Source organism: Vidua macroura, chromosome 6 (genome assembly GCF_024509145.1).
Source record: "Vidua macroura isolate BioBank_ID:100142 chromosome 6, ASM2450914v1, whole genome shotgun sequence".
Taxonomy (NCBI): Eukaryota; Metazoa; Chordata; class Aves; order Passeriformes; family Viduidae; genus Vidua; species Vidua macroura.
This window is the reverse complement of record NC_071576.1, coordinates 107,873-123,047: the sequence shown is the minus strand read 5'-3', so window position 1 is coordinate 123,047 and position 15,175 is coordinate 107,873. Positions and strand designations below refer to the sequence as shown.

General features: G+C 45.1%; 1 long non-coding RNA gene across 1 annotated transcript; it reads left to right on the top strand.

Moving 5' to 3' along the window:
• Positions 1-6,980: 6,980 nt before the first annotated feature.
• Positions 6,981-8,170, top strand: LOC128809347 (uncharacterized). Its single transcript, XR_008437691.1, has 3 exons — positions 6,981-7,098; positions 7,401-7,507; positions 8,043-8,170. It is a non-coding gene; the product is annotated as an uncharacterized LOC128809347 (long non-coding RNA).
• Positions 8,171-15,175: the final 7,005 nt, after the last annotated feature.

The window sequence follows — 15,175 nt, the reverse complement described above, 5'->3', positions numbered from 1 at the left end:
CAGGTGGGTGGTGAATGAGGGGGGGTCCTGCCGGGTGCCGTCCCCCCGAGGGACCCAAAGCTGCCCCAAAATGCACAGGAAGGGGGGTGTGTAGAATACTACTAAATCCTGACAAATGTTTCGTTTTTATAGGTATTGCTAAAGAATAGGAATTTATTGCTAAATTCATTTGGAAAGAAACCCAGAGCAGCCCCAGGTGTGAGCTTTGAGGATGAGGACGGGGGCGGCTCCTGCCGGCGGCTATTTTAGGGAAAGGGTTTGCCTCAGTTCCCTTTTGCATGGAGCTGCTGGAGCAGAGGGGTTTATGGGGAGCTCCCGGTGCTGTCTCATGGAAGGACGGTGGGAGCTTCTGACAGGGTCTGGGGGATCCCCTGGATACGCACTTGGATACGTGGAGCGTTGCTTAAGGGAGGTGCCGAGAGACAAAGCTTTGTGCCGGGTAGCGGCAGCCAAACAGGTGAGCCCATGTGCATTTGTAGCGGGGACTTTTCTCCTTTCCCTTTCAAATTTCATCTTGCCAATCCTTCCCCGGTGCTCCCAGAAAAAAAAAAAATGGTGTTTATGAGGACAAACGAAATTCAAAGTTCCATTATTGTCTATGTTTGAGCTGGGAGGGATCCCCCTTCACTTGTGGCTTTGAGGGTACTGATTGAAGGCAAACCTGCCTTTTCCACGGTGTTAGGGGTATCACAGGGGTGACTGGGAATCCCTGTCTTCTATTTTAAATGGAAGGGGAAAAATATTGTTGTCGTATGATGGGTTTAATCTGAGGCTAGCCCCTCCATTTTCATCTGCCTAAGTTTTCAACTGAGGGGGCAGCCCTGTTGTCCGTCCTTGTGAAGGGTTTGGATTGAGGTAAAAATCCCCCTTTTACCATCATTTGAGGAAAACCCCTTTTCCTGCTATTCTAGGGAATGAAGTTGAAGGGGAGAACACATTTATTTGCCCTTGTTGAAGTGAGGCGAGCACCTGAGTGTGGCGTAAGTTCCGGGGGTTGAATTGAAGGAGGCTGCAGCTCTCGCAGCGTTTGAAGGGTTGGAATCGGGCTGTGCCGCTGCATTGGAGGGCGCTTCTTCTGCCCCTGGCCCGGCAGCCAAGGCTGTGGCGCGGGAGCTGCTGGCGTTGCCTGGGGAGCTGCCGAGGTGGAAGGGGACTTGGGCGCGGCCGGGCTGGCGCGGGACTGCCGGAGCCGCGCCGGAGCGAGGCGTGCGGAGCCGCGGGGAGCTTTGCCGGGCCGGCGGGCGGGAGAGGCGGCGCGGGCGCTGCGCCGGTGCCGGCCGGTGCCGGCCGCCCCGTCCGCTCCGGGCGCGGGGCTCGGGCGCCGCCGGGGCCCCCTGGGCCCGGTGCCGGCCCCGCCGGGCAGGGGGAGCGGGCGGGGGGCTCCCGGCGCGGCGCCGCCTCTGCCTGCCGCAGGAGCCGCTTTCCTGCCGGGAGCCGCGCTCCGCCCGGTGCCGGCAGCGCGGCTTTTCATTTTCCGAAGGTCCTTGGTGTAGCGGTTTGGAGGTGGTTCTTAGGAATTGGTTGTATCGTTTTATTTTGTTCGTGGTTGGTGTATGCTAAGGGACATGGTGTACTTCTTGAATGTTATGGTTCTTGGTTCAGGTGCTGATGGCAAGGATTTATTTGGATTGAGTTTTGTTGTTGGATTTTATTTTTGTGGAATTTGTTGGATTTTTTTTTTTTTGTTTTGATTTGTTTTGATTTTTTTTGTTGGATTTTTAAATAATATTTTTATATTATAAAAAGATAATTTAAAATTATATATTTTAAGGTTTACAATGTTTTTTATGGGTCGTGGCATGAAGTAGCGGTTAGGTTTTTAATTGGATTGTGGTGGCTTTTATTAGCGTGAGTATGTAGTGTTCGTTTTGGTGGGTTTGAGGCAGTGTCCTGTAGTTAATTAGTGAGGTTTTTGTAATATTGATCATTGCATTATTGTTTATTGTATTATAGAGGTTTTATTCATTTGGTATGTTTGATTGTCGTGTATGTTTTGTTGTTGCAGAGAATCTGGGAGATATTGTTTATGGTTACATTTATCTTTTGGCTTGGTGTTTATTTCCAGGTGGTATTTTAGTTTTGATGATGGTTTGAGGCATTATGGGTTTATTGAGTTAGGAATCATTTTTTTGTTGTTGTTAATTTAAGTTTTTCTATTTTTTTTGTAGTTTGATGTATTTGGTTGCTGGTTTTTATTCGTTTTATTTTTGGGAACATGGTTGTTTATATGGTGGATTTTTTTGGGTACTTATTTTATTTGGGTGGTGATTTTTTTGTTTCTTAGTGGTTTAGATTTTTTTATATCGGTAATTGGTTTGGTGGTTTTTTAAGTTTATTTTATAGCGTATTGGGTTCTCTTTATGAGTTAGTGTTGAGGTAGAGTTTTGGGGTTTGGTTTTTTTTTTGGTTTTTTTTTTTTTTAGTAACGTTCAGGGTCTGTTGTAGGGTTTGGAGTTTAGTAAGTTAGTTGGATTTTTTTTTTTTTTCTTTTTAGTGGTTTTTGTGATTTGCTGTGTGGGATTCTATAGGGTTCTTTTTTCATTTTTGTTTAATTTTTGTGATGTGATAAGAACTGTTAGTGAAAAGAGTGTAGTGTGGGTTTTTTTTGCTGGTAGTTGTTTGGCTGGTGGAGCCATTCTAATATTTTTGGACGGTATGGGTGGGAATTTGTTGCTGTTTGTATTGGCATTTTAGTTTTAGGTATTGGATCTTAAATGCAAAATTATAACTATAACTATAATGTAAGAAAACAAATCTAGAAATATAAAAATGAGAATATAAAACTTCCATTTTAAATATAAATAGAATACATATAAATAGAACATGTAACATAAATAATATTATCTATCACCGTAAGATGTTATAATGTTTGATATAGAGTATTTTATACTCTATAGAGTATTTTAGAGTATGTTTCTATAAGTACATATGAATATAGATTATAAATATAAATCAAATCCATATAAAATATCAATATAGAAATGTATAATTAATACATGTAGATAGATATAAAATACAAAATCATAGAAATTGATACAATACATAATGGATATTATACTGTATATGTCTTATTATACCACGTGACATGTCATATATTTTATATATCTAAATATAGTACATCAATATACTGTAATATAATATGTAAGAAACTATAAATGTAAATATCAAAAGCATAAATAGAAAAATATTCAAATATAGTTTAAAATAAAGGGGTTTTTTAAATTTTCTATTTGGTAGTAGGGAGGGCTTTTATTATAAAAATTAAAAATATAAATAAAATAAATTAGAAAGGGCTTCTTTGGTTTTTATTTGGTTAGAGGCAGGGTTTTTATTTTAAAAAAATATGAATATACATTTTATTTTGATATAATTCTAAAAATAGAAATAGATAATCAATGTATAAAGATAGATAAAAAATAGAAAGTGTAAATAAAAATAAGTAATAGGAAGAGATAGAATATAAATAACACCATACATCAATCTACATTTACAATGCAAATTTCAATATAAATGCGAAAAACATAGATAAATTTAAACACAGTTTAGAAGAAAGGGTTTTTTTTTTTAGGTTTTGACTTGGGTAGAGGCAGGGGTTTTATTATAAACAATATAAACCTTTTAGAAATATTAATCTAAATATAGAAATATGTAATCAATATCTTAAGATATGTATAAAATATAAAATAAAATAAATTATAAGCAATAGGAATGAATGTAAGAAATTATAAAATTATCGTTATACATGAATATACATTCTAAATCAAACTGTGAATATAAATATGAAACATAAGAATAAAATAGATTGAAATATAGCTTAAAAGAAAAGATTTTTTATTTTGGTTATTATTGGGTTAGAGGCAGTTTTTTTTGTTTTTGTTTTTTTTTTTTTTTTTTTGTCGGTGTTTTTTGGTTTCGTGCGGGCTGTTTAGGGGCATTTATTGCAGAGGATGTTTTGAAGGGGGTCGCGCCTGTTCTTCTTTGCGCGCCTTCCCCGCCTGCAGCCCCAGGGCGGGCGGCAGTGCCGCCGCCTTGTGGCCAGAGTGCGGTACTGCAGCCGTCGCCCGAGGTCCTCCCGCGGCCGCCATCTTGGGAGTGGGTTGTCGCGGACTCGCTTGACCTTCCCAATATGGCGGCAAAAAAGGCGGGAAAAACGAGGACCACGGTCTGTTTACTGCACTGCCTGCACGCCACCCTGACGCCGGCGCCGCCCCGCGGGATTTTTTTCGCTTTTTCCCGTGTCGTGGCCACGGACTGTGAGCTCAGCGGCTGCGCGGGCGGTCAGGTTGTGAGCGGGCGCCGACAGGCATCGGCAAAAACGCCTCTCCGTTCCGAGGGCCTCACGCGGCCGCCATCATGAAGGTGTCGCGGCGGCCGGGACACTCTTGACCTTCTCAATATGGCGGATAAAAAAAAAAAAAAAAAAAAAAAAAAAAAAAAGCGCGGGAAAATCGTGGTCCGCGTGCTGCACTGCCCGCGCGCCACGCAGGCGCCGCCCCGCCGGGATTTCCCGCGGCCTTGCCAGTACTGCGGACACGGGCTGTTGCCACACTTGCGCCGCGGGCGGGTGGGTTTCAGGCAGCATTTTTCTTTTAAATAAGAGATCGTTAATATTAATATCATAGAGCTAGAATTTGGTTACAGGCAGGGCTTTTATTTTAAATAACAGAACTATTTTTGCAATAGAAATATAGAAACGTATCATATATATATCTAGATCTATAAAAAGATAAAATAGAAATAAATAGAAGTCATAGGAAGATATTTAATATAGAATCGAAATAACATCATGCATCAATATACATGATAAATGGGAATGTGAAAAGTATAAATATGAAAGATAGTTAGAGAGAGTTTAAAAGAAAAGGATTTTGGAGGGGTTGTATTGGGTTAGAGGCAGTGTGTTTTAGTTTGTGTGCGGATGTTTTTTGGGCCCTTTATTTTTCAGGATTTTTCCAAGGGGATCGCCCCCGTTCTTTTCTGCCTCCCTTCCCTCCGGGCGAGCGGCAGCCCCCGGCTGTGGCCGCCGGCGGTGCTGCCGCCTTGTGGACAGAGAGCGGTACTGCAGCCGCCCCCAGCCAGCGCCCTGCCCCTCGCCGCTGGGTGCCGGCTGAGGGGGGAAGGACGGCTGCCGAGCGTGGGAAGGGCGAGGCGCGGGAGCGAGCGGCAAGCGGGGCGGTGTCTGTAAATAGAGGGGAGGGGTGAAGGAGATTCGGGAGAGCAAAGGGACCCGATGACCGAGAAGAACGGCAGCGGCGAGGGCGGCCCGGCGGGGCCGCTTTCGGCGGGCGGCGGAGGCGCGGTCGCAGCGCTCACGGGCCGGGGGCGGCGGGCGGGGGGCGAGCGGCGTCGGAACAGGGCTGCACTCCCCTTTCCCGATCCCCGCGCGCGTCCCTCTCTAGACGCTGGAAGCGACCGCGTGCCGGAAAATGCCGCCGGGGCGGCGCGCGGGCGGCGGAGCGGGGCCCCGGCTTTCCCCGCCCCTCCTGCCGCCATCTTTGGAAGGTCAAGCGAGTCGTCGCCGTCCCGCCGCGTCCCTGTCTCGTCCCGCCGCGTTCCCGCCGCCTCCCCGTGCTTCCCCGCCGTCTCCACTCTGACACGATCCGCCCCCGTCCCGGACCCCCTCCGCTGCAGGGAAATGCAGGAGAACGCGAAAGCATCGGGGCAGAGCAGCCGCTGGAGGTGCCCGAGCCGTCTCCCCCTTGCCCGCAGGGCCGGAGTTGCCCACCGCCGGGAGCTGACAGGTACGCTGACAGCACGGGCGGCTCCGGCACGCTTTGCCTCGCTGTGTTCCGGTGCCGTGCTGCTGCGGGAGGACGGGGCCAGCGCTCCAAAGGCCAGAGCAGAGCGCTGGCGAATGGGAGGCGAGGAAGGCTTGGGCTAAGGATGGATTGAAACCGGGCTGCCTGTAAGTGCGCAGAGAGACCTTTGTCATCCACGCTGCCAAAAGGAGCACCTGGTACACCCTATAGGTGTGCCTTGTGTTGCACGTGTTTTCATTTCCTGTTTGTGTCATCCCAAAAAGCAGGGACGGAGCAAATGGGACTGGTTCCCACTGTTGCTGTGTGAAGGCTTTTTACAGGCTGCTGTATTGATGTCATCTTTTTTTCACCCCAAGCTTGGCTTCTCCCATCCTTTTCCCGTGGCTGCTGAATTGGGTGTTCCCAGGAGGGCTGGGTTCCTCAGCAGGGGTCTTAGGAGTTGCTGTGGATTCTGATTTTTCTGAAGCTGTATGGAGGCGTGCTAGCGAATCAGCTCTTTTCTCTCCTGAAAAGCTTTCCATCTATGTCCACCCGTGCGTCTCTGTGTTTTAATCACGTAGCCGGACGCACTGAGGTTTTTACTTTCTAAGCCAAAAGCTGAGGCAGATGAGTGTTTGCTTTGTGTGTGTGAGGAGTGGCATTTGTGCTGGAGAGCTGCGGTTGGGAACAAAAGATGGACTTAATGTGCTCTGGGGACGGGCACGGGAGGAAACGCACAGAAAGGCAAGCAGTGATGATTGCGGAGGAGAAATGAGAGGTTGTTGCTTCCGATCCGTGGGGACTTTCCTTGGGAATGATCGATCAGAGAGCATATGGAAGTAGAGAGCATCTTCTGGCTGCTTCTGTTCTGTAAACTTCTCCCTGGCTTCACAGGTCCGTGCTGGAGAGTGGGAGAAAGGTCCCTGCTGTTTGCCGTGTCCTGGGTGGGCACAGAGCTCTGACCTTGGCCAGATGGGCTGGTGAGTATTGAATCAATCCCTGCCTCCTCGTGAACAAGTTGTTTGAAGGAGTTTGAGGCAGGGACGGCTTTTAGCCGGGTGCAGTTCGGTTTCTTTCTCACAGGTTTCCGGGTGTTTTGATCCTGATGTCACCAAACCCTCAGATTTGCTGAACTGGGGCTCTTACCTGTGTGACCCGTGAAATGTCCCGGAAGCTGATCGATGTCTTTGTGCTCCTGCTGTGTTCATTTGGGCTGTGCTTCAGGCTTCTCTCCCGGGGCCCTTGCCGTTGCTGTATCTCTTGGATGCCGTGCAGAACGGAATCAGGCAGCCAAGCCTCAGGTTCACCTTCTCCCTCACCCTCTGCGCTGCTCGTGTGGCACAGCAGATCCTGAAGCCAGGTACTGGAACGTGCTGCGTGGGTCACTGCTGGAGTGAAAAACAGAGCCCTGGGGAGTGTCGATCCCCTCACCTGCTCTGTGCTCGTGCGCTCTTGCCTGAGCTTTTCCTCCTGGGCAAGAGAAGGGGAGGGTGGGCAGCAATGGGAACGCGCCTCAGAGCAAAGGCCTTCTGCAGTTGCCGGGCTGTTCTCCCAGCTCGGAGCGCTGCACGCTCACTGACTGCAGCTTCCACAAATTGTCATCCGTGCTTGTGGATTGGGAGCGCTGTCCTCCTCCACCATGCCAGCTTTTTCTCTTTACAGAGGAGCACGTGTACATAAGGGTAAAGAGATTCCTTCTGTCGCACCGGTATTTGGACCTGAGAAAGGTACCGGGTTTTCTCCAGCTTTTCTACAGTTTTGATCTTGAGGTGAGAGTCCCATTTTAGGTATCCAGTAATTCTTCAGAAATGTATTAAAAGCAGCCATAAAAATACGACGAGACCTCATTCTCCCACGGGTAGTTAATTAGAAGCGTCTTTCTTCTGTTTCATATAGGAATTCAAAATGTTATTTCTGTGGGGTCTTGGTTGTTTTCGTGACACTAACACACAAGGAGTTGTGCTGCGTATGCTCTGTGAGCACGAGAAGAGAATGTTCTGCCCCGGCTAGCTACAGTTCCTCTTTGAGTTTAGGTTAGTAACTTGGAGTTCAACTGAAGTATTTTAGAAACAGCAACTTCTAAAATTCCATTTCCACTGCATGTTTGGGCTGCAGACTGACTGTTCCCAGTGGATGTTAGCGATTAAATTTGGTAGGAATGGAAATGGAGAAGTCCAGAAGAAGCTGTGGTGAGCCCTGAGCTGGCACTCGGAGGGAACCGGGGTTTTGTGCTCTTAGGAGCAGGTATCCTTTGGAAATGTCGGAATGTCCGACAGTGGTGTTTTTCTTTGTGGCTACCCATAGAAAACAGAGCGTGAGTGGATCCTCAGATTTCTTGGGGAAGGGCTGCGTGACAAACATTGCTGTGAGCTTTATGTCTACCAGAGGATTTTCCGGGTCATTCTTGCCTTTTTCAGCAGTCCTTTGTGTGACCAGGGCTCCCAGGTAAGAATTGAAAAAGAACAGTTCCCAAATACCCCAAAACCACAAAAGCTTGTATTGGCCTCGAGATCTCAAGTACCAAACAGAAAGGAATAGCTGATTCTGCCTTGGTCCTCTTGAAAATCTGTTCCTTGTTGGTTTTGTGGATGTGTGGATGGGGAAATAATTTTGCTTGTGTCTAAACCAGTCCCATCCTTATCCCCTGAAACTGGGACCGGTTCCTGCCGTCGTGGAGCCTCACGGGGGTGCCGTGGTTTTGCTCCTGCAGTCGGGGCCTTTTCTTTTTGGGGTCTCTATTTCCCCAGCCAGCACGTTTGTCACCTGCACAGTGCTTCGGCAGGAGGGAACCTCGCCTGCCGGGAGCTCTCAGGTTTGGGAGCATCCACCCTGAGGATTTCAGGTATCAAAACCTCGGACAAAAAGAGAAAATTGTCTTGCTACCTGAATACTTCTTGTAAGAGCAGCACCTGTGGTGCGAAGCGTTGAAGGGAGAATGTCTTTCCTTCTCTGGAGTTGCTGAGAACAGGCGGTGTTCATTTTAGCTGGAAGTTGATGGGGTACCAGCCAAATTGCTCATTTTATTTTAGATAATCAGATCTTGGCTGTAAAAGAACAAGTTGCATTCTCTGTTTCAGCGCCGTATTCTGGAGATATGACAGAGTGCTGCCCGTGTCACCTCTAGAGCTGCCCATGAGCTGATAGAGGATCACAGCCTCCTCTCGGGGGTCCTGCACGGCTTAGAGAAAAGGTAACCAGGGAAGTACGGGAGAAATGGGGACAATTTCCTGTCCACGGCTGAAGAATGACGTGGCTGAGGATGAAAGCAAGGGGGACAGACCTGGAGACGGGGGCACCGAGGGCTGCACTGGCAGAACTTGCTGAACTCTGAGGTGTCCCTTGTGTTTTTGAGAAGAGAATCAAGAGGCTTTCAGGTGGTGGTAGGAGGGACGATGGTGGGGGGGCTGTGTGATTTGGGAATCACTTCCTTGACAAAGCAAAAGGACACCTTGTGCTGGTGTCTTTAGCTTTTAAATTTCAAGCAGCCTCAGTTCCCATCCTGTCACAGGACCTGCTGCACAGGAAGTGGCACAGTAATGGATTTGAGCTGTCTCGAACGTTATTTCTCCTCCCCTTGCCTCTCCCTGACAAAAAAAAAATCTCTTCTGCAGGCACAGAGTGCCCTGACAGGTTCAGGCAAGTGCACCAAAAGTGCCCTAGAATATGGTCCCCTGTAGGAGATGGACCAGCTGCTGGTGAGGATCTGCCTTTCAAATGTGGTTTTCTTTTTTTTTTTTTTTTTTTTTCTTTTTGTTCTGTTTTATTTTGTTTTTCAGGTTTCTGGAGAACAAGGTGATAAATAAAATGATTTCCTTACTCCATCCTCTATGGCTAATAAATTTAGGAGACAAGAGAGAAAACAGGAATCGGTCCCAGATGCTGCTGTTGAGATGGATATATGATCTATCTATCTGTAGATAGATATATGTATATACGTATATCTGTGTAGTGATAATAATGGGATTTTTTATGATACGTTGCTTCACCGTTGTATATTTTTAATAAAGTGAGATTTTAAGTTATTAGTTATGATATTTTATTATAGTTATTGGCTAAAGTAACATTTTCTTGTATTTTATTGGTATCAAGTAATTAATGTTAATCGTTAATTGGTAAGAGTTTGTAATGAATTATTAAGCTATGAATATTGTTCATTAAGGTACGTCTTTTTTAACTGTAGGTATTTTCATGTGTTTATATGGGTTTTTATGTTAATGATTTGGGGTTTTGATGTTATGAATATATTAGTATTTTATTAGGTTTTTCTTGTTAGTTTAGTTGTTTGGTGTGTAGATTATTCATGAAGTATGTTTATCTATAAATGTTTTAAATTTAAGTTATAAATCTACTTGTTAAGGATTTTTGTAGAGTTCTATGTAAAAATTTAAATCGGTAGGGGAGATAAAAAGCGGTAATTATTAATAAGATGAGTATTTTAGTTTTTAATAATGATTTAAGTTATTTAGTGATGTTTTAATTCTTGAAAATATTATTTCGTTATTTTTTATTTATGTGTGATTGATTAATTTAAAATGTTTGTAATGTTTTTGTAAATTGATTTCTTGTGATTTCATCAATTTATATATTTTTTAAATGTTTTATATTTATGATTGTGTGTGAATAATAAAAAATGAACAGTTGTTTTATTTTGTAAGGTAGTATGTTTAAAGATGTTCCTATTTGGCAGTAATTTATTTAATGTTATAGATGTGTTATTGTTTCATTTGGCTAGTTAATAAGTAAGTTCATTTAATGTGGTTCAAGTGTGAGTTGTAGTTATTTTAGGTGTTAAAAGAGATGCAGAAATAATAGAATTAGGTTATTAAAAGGTCGTACTGTTTTGATACTGAGAAGTAAATTTGTGTTGGAGCGATTGGGTATTTTTGGGTGGGTGTTCTTTTTTTTGTTGGTTGTTTGTTTTTTGTTTTTTTTTTGTTTTTTTTTTGTTTTTTTGTTTTTTTTGGTGGTTTTTTATGTCTTATTGTTAAGTTTGGTCTTAGTGGATTAATTGTTTTAAATTGTAGGTTTGCTGTTTTGAGGTAACTTCTTTGTGGTTTTGTGTGGTTTGGGGGTTGTTTTGTAACTAAATATTGTACAAGTATTTGTTTGTAATGATTTGAGTAATTTTACTTTTGGTGGTTTACCTGTAATTTGGGGTATGAGTGTATCAATGTTATTTGAAGAGTTTATGTTATGTGTAAGTTTTTTGATTTGCAATTTAGTGTTTGTAAAGGATAAGGTTAGTTGTGAGGAGGTATACAAACGAGACACGTTGAAAAGAGATTTTTCGGGTTGGTGACTGATAAACAGTGTATTTGGATGCGTGGTTTTAGTTAGTGTTACTTGTTTGTTCTGTTTTGGTTGTGGAACTATTTCTTTTAGGGGGTTTTTTTGTGTGTTTTAAATAAGGCTTGACACAGTGAGTAGGACTCGTGTGTGATTTTTCTTTTTTTAAGTGTGGAAACTTAAGTATAACGTGTTCTTTAGGTTCTGAAATTGACGGGACTACTTTCTCGGCTACTTACTGAGTCTTGTAGTTGAGTAGGTTTTTGTAACTCTGATTTTGAAATCAAAGAAGAAAACTGAGGAGACGAAGGAGGTAGAGAAGTTTATCTCCTTCTAGGACAGAAAGGGTTTAGCGCAGAAACTGCTGGGTCTGATGTGGCGCGGGGGTTTCCGTGCGCCGGCCGGGCCGGGCGCGGGGCTCGGCGGCAGGAGAGCGGCGAGCTGTGCGCGTGCGCGGGAGGCGCGCTGCCGCGGGGAGCCGAGCGGAGCCGAGCGGAGCCGAGCGGAGCCGAGCGGCTCCGAGTTGAGGCGAGCCGAGCTGCGCCGAAGAGGCGAATCCAGCCGAGTCTAGCGGAGAACAGCCCGAGTGTAGGCGAGGAGCCGAGTGGGGCCGAACCGAGCCGAGCTCCGCCGAGCGCAGCATCCCGAGCAGGGCGGACCGCCGGGGCGGGCTCGGGGTGGATCGGCGCTCTCTGAGGCTCCCCCTCTTGTCCCTCTCTCTACCAATCCTTCTTCCTTTCTTCCTCCTTCCCGTATTCCCCTTCTTTCTCTCTCTATCCCTTAGTTCCCTCTCTCCCCAAAGCCGACCCCTTTCTCTCCCTTTTCGGTCTCCCCTCCCGTCCCCCCCTCTACCCTTCCTTCCTCCTCCCCGTATTCCTGTTCTTTGTCCGCGGACCCTCCCCTCCTCTCCCTCGCAAACCCGACCCCCACTGCCCTGTCCCTATCCCGCTCCTCCGTTCTATTCCTCTTCTCTCCCTCCTCTGTGCACCGTCCCTCTTCCCCGCTCCCGGCCTTTCCCTTGCCCTCCCGCTTTCCTCCACAGCCCGACCTCCCTCCCTCCATACGCTGTCTCACGCCCTGCTAGCCCTCCTCTCTTGCCGTCGCCCCGTTCCTTCTTTCCCCGCAGCCGCGGGGCCGGGGGCGCCGGAGAATAAAGCCCAGAGGGCCGGAGCCCGGCGGCCCCGGGCCCTTGCGGGAGTCCCCGCACGGGGCCGGAGGCTCTCGGCGGATCCCCCCGTGCCGGTCAAACCCCGCCCGGCCCCGCCGGACCTGCGGCTTTGCCGGCATCGCGCTGAGAGCGGCCCCCGCTCGGTGCCGCGCCGTCCGTGCCGCGTCCCCGCCGTCTCTGCCGCTCCCTCTCTCTGCCCCTCGCCCGTGACAGCGAGGCTGGGCAGGAGCTTCGACCCTTCTGGGGGCTGCCCCCCTTTCTTGTTGCGGCAGAGTCCCTTTCGGGGGGGATGTACATGTGGAAAGGGATGGAAGCAAGTGCTGGGCTGCTGTCCGGGGCAGTTAGACTCGTTCTGTGCCTTCTTTGGGGGCCAGGAAAAAGGGGTGAAGACTCGGGGCTCTGGTGTCATTTGGGGCACCCTAAGGTCCCTAGGAGAGGGACGCACGCTGCGGCGGAGGAGCAGGTGGGTGGCGAATGAGGGGGGGTCCTGCCGGGTGCCGTCCCCCCGAGGGACCCAAAGCTGCCCCCAAAATGCACAGGAAGGGGGGTGTGTAGAATACTACTAAATCCTGGCAAATGTTTCGTTTTTATAGGTATTGGTAAAAATAGGAACGTATTGCTAAGTTCATTTGGAAAGAAAGCCAGAACAGCCCCAGGTATGCGCTGTGAGGATGTAATGTATAATTAATATACGTGTATATAGAAATAGAAATAGAAAATAGAAAAAAAATACAAAATCACAGAAATCGATACAATACCTAATAGATATTCTAGTGTATATGTCTTATTATACCACATTACATGTAATATATTATATATATCTAAATATAGTACGTCAATATACTGTAATATAATATACAAGAGCATATAGATGTAAATATCAAAAGCATGAATATAGAAATATTCAAATATAGTTTAAAATAAAAGGATTTTTAAAATTTTGTATTTGTTAGTAGGCAGGGTTTTTATTGTAAAAATTAGAAATAGAAATAAATTAGAAATCTATGTATAGAAGTATATCATACGTACATTAAAATCTATATAAAAATTAAAATGTAAGTAAATAGAAGTATTAGCAGTATGTATGAAATATAATATATATAATGTTTTATCTATCTTGTTATCTTATTATATATATTATATACATTTATAAATATAATCCATCCATAGAAAATATAAATGCAAATGTGATTATAATGATGAAAATATGATATAAATATTTAAATATTGTTTAAAGAAAGGGCTTTTTTGGTTTTTATTTGGTTCGAGGCAGGGTTTTTATTTAAAATAATATGAATATACATTTTATTTTGATAGACTTCTAAATATAAAAATATATAATCAATGTATAAAGATAGATATAAAAATATAAAATATAAGTAAAAATAAGTAATAGGAAGAGATAGAATATAAATAACGACATATATCAATCTACCTTTAAAATGCAAATTTGAATATAAATGCGAAAAATATATAGATAAATTTACAAACAGTTTAAAAGAGGTTTTTTTTTTTTAGGTTTTTACTTGGATAGATGCAGGGATTTTATTTTTAAAAATATAAACCTTTTAGAAATATCAATCTAAATATAGAAATATGTAATCAATATATTAAGACATGCATAAAAATATAAAATAAAATAAACTTTAAGTAATATGAATGAATGTAAGAAATTATGAAATGATCATTATACATCAGTATACATTTTAAATCAAAATGTGAATATAAATATAAAAAATATAAAAATAATATAGATTGAAATATAGCTTAAAAGAAAAGATTTTTTATTTTGGTTATTATTGGGTTAGAGGCAGTTTTTTTGGTTTTTTTTTTTTTTTTTTTTTTTGTCGGTGTTTTTTGGTTTCGTGCGGGCTGTTTAGGGGCATTTATTGCAGAGGATGTTTTGAAGGGGGTCGCGCCTGTTCTTCTTTGCGCGCCTTCCCCGCCTGCAGCCCCAGGGCGGGCGGCAGTGCCGCCGCCTTGTGGCCAGAGTGCGGTACTGCAACCCTCGCCCGAGGTCCTCCCGCGGCCGCCATCTTGGGAGTGGGTTGTCGCGGACTCGCTTGACCTTCCCAATATGGCGGCAAAAAAGGCGGGAAAAAGGAGGACCACGGTCTGTTTACTGCACTGCCTGCACGCCACCCTGACGCCGGCGCCGCCCCGCGGGATTTTTTTCGCTTTTTCCCGTGTCGTGGCCACGGACTGTGAGCTCAGTGGCTGCGCGGGCGGTCAGGTTGTGAGCGGGCGCCGACAGGCATCGGCAAAAACGCCTCTCCCTTCCGAGGGCCTCACGCGGCCGCCATCTTGAAAGTGTCGCGGCGGCCGGGACACTCTTGACCTTCTCAATATGGCGGATAAAAAAAAAAAAAAAAAAAAAAAGCGCGGGAAAATCGTGGTCCGCGTGCTGCACTGCCCGCGCGCCACGCAGGCGCCGCCCCGCCGGGATTTCCCGCGGCCTTGCCAGTACTGCGGACACGGGCTGTTGCCACACTTGCGCCGCGGGCGGGTGGGTTTCAGGCAGCATTTTTCTTTTAAATAAGAGATCGTTAATATTAATATCATAGAGCTAGAATTTGGTTACAGGCAGGGCTTTTATTTTAAATAACAGAACTATTTTTGCAATAGAAATATAGAAACGTATCATATATATATCTAGATCTATAAAAAGATAAAATAGAAATAAATAGAAGTCATAGGAAGATATTTAATATAGAATCGAAATAACATCATGCATCAATATACATGATAAATGGGAATGTGAAAAGTATAAATATGAAAGATAGTTAGAGAGAGTTTAAAAGAAAAGGATTTTGGAGGGGTTGTATTGGGTTAGAGGCAGTGTGTTTTAGTTTGTGTGCGGATGTTTTTTGGGCCCTTTATTTTTCAGGATTTTTCCAAGGGGATCGCCCCCGTTCTTTTCTGCCTCCCTTCCCTCCGGGCGAGCGGCAGCCCCCGGCTGTGGCCGCCGGCGGTGCTGCCGCCT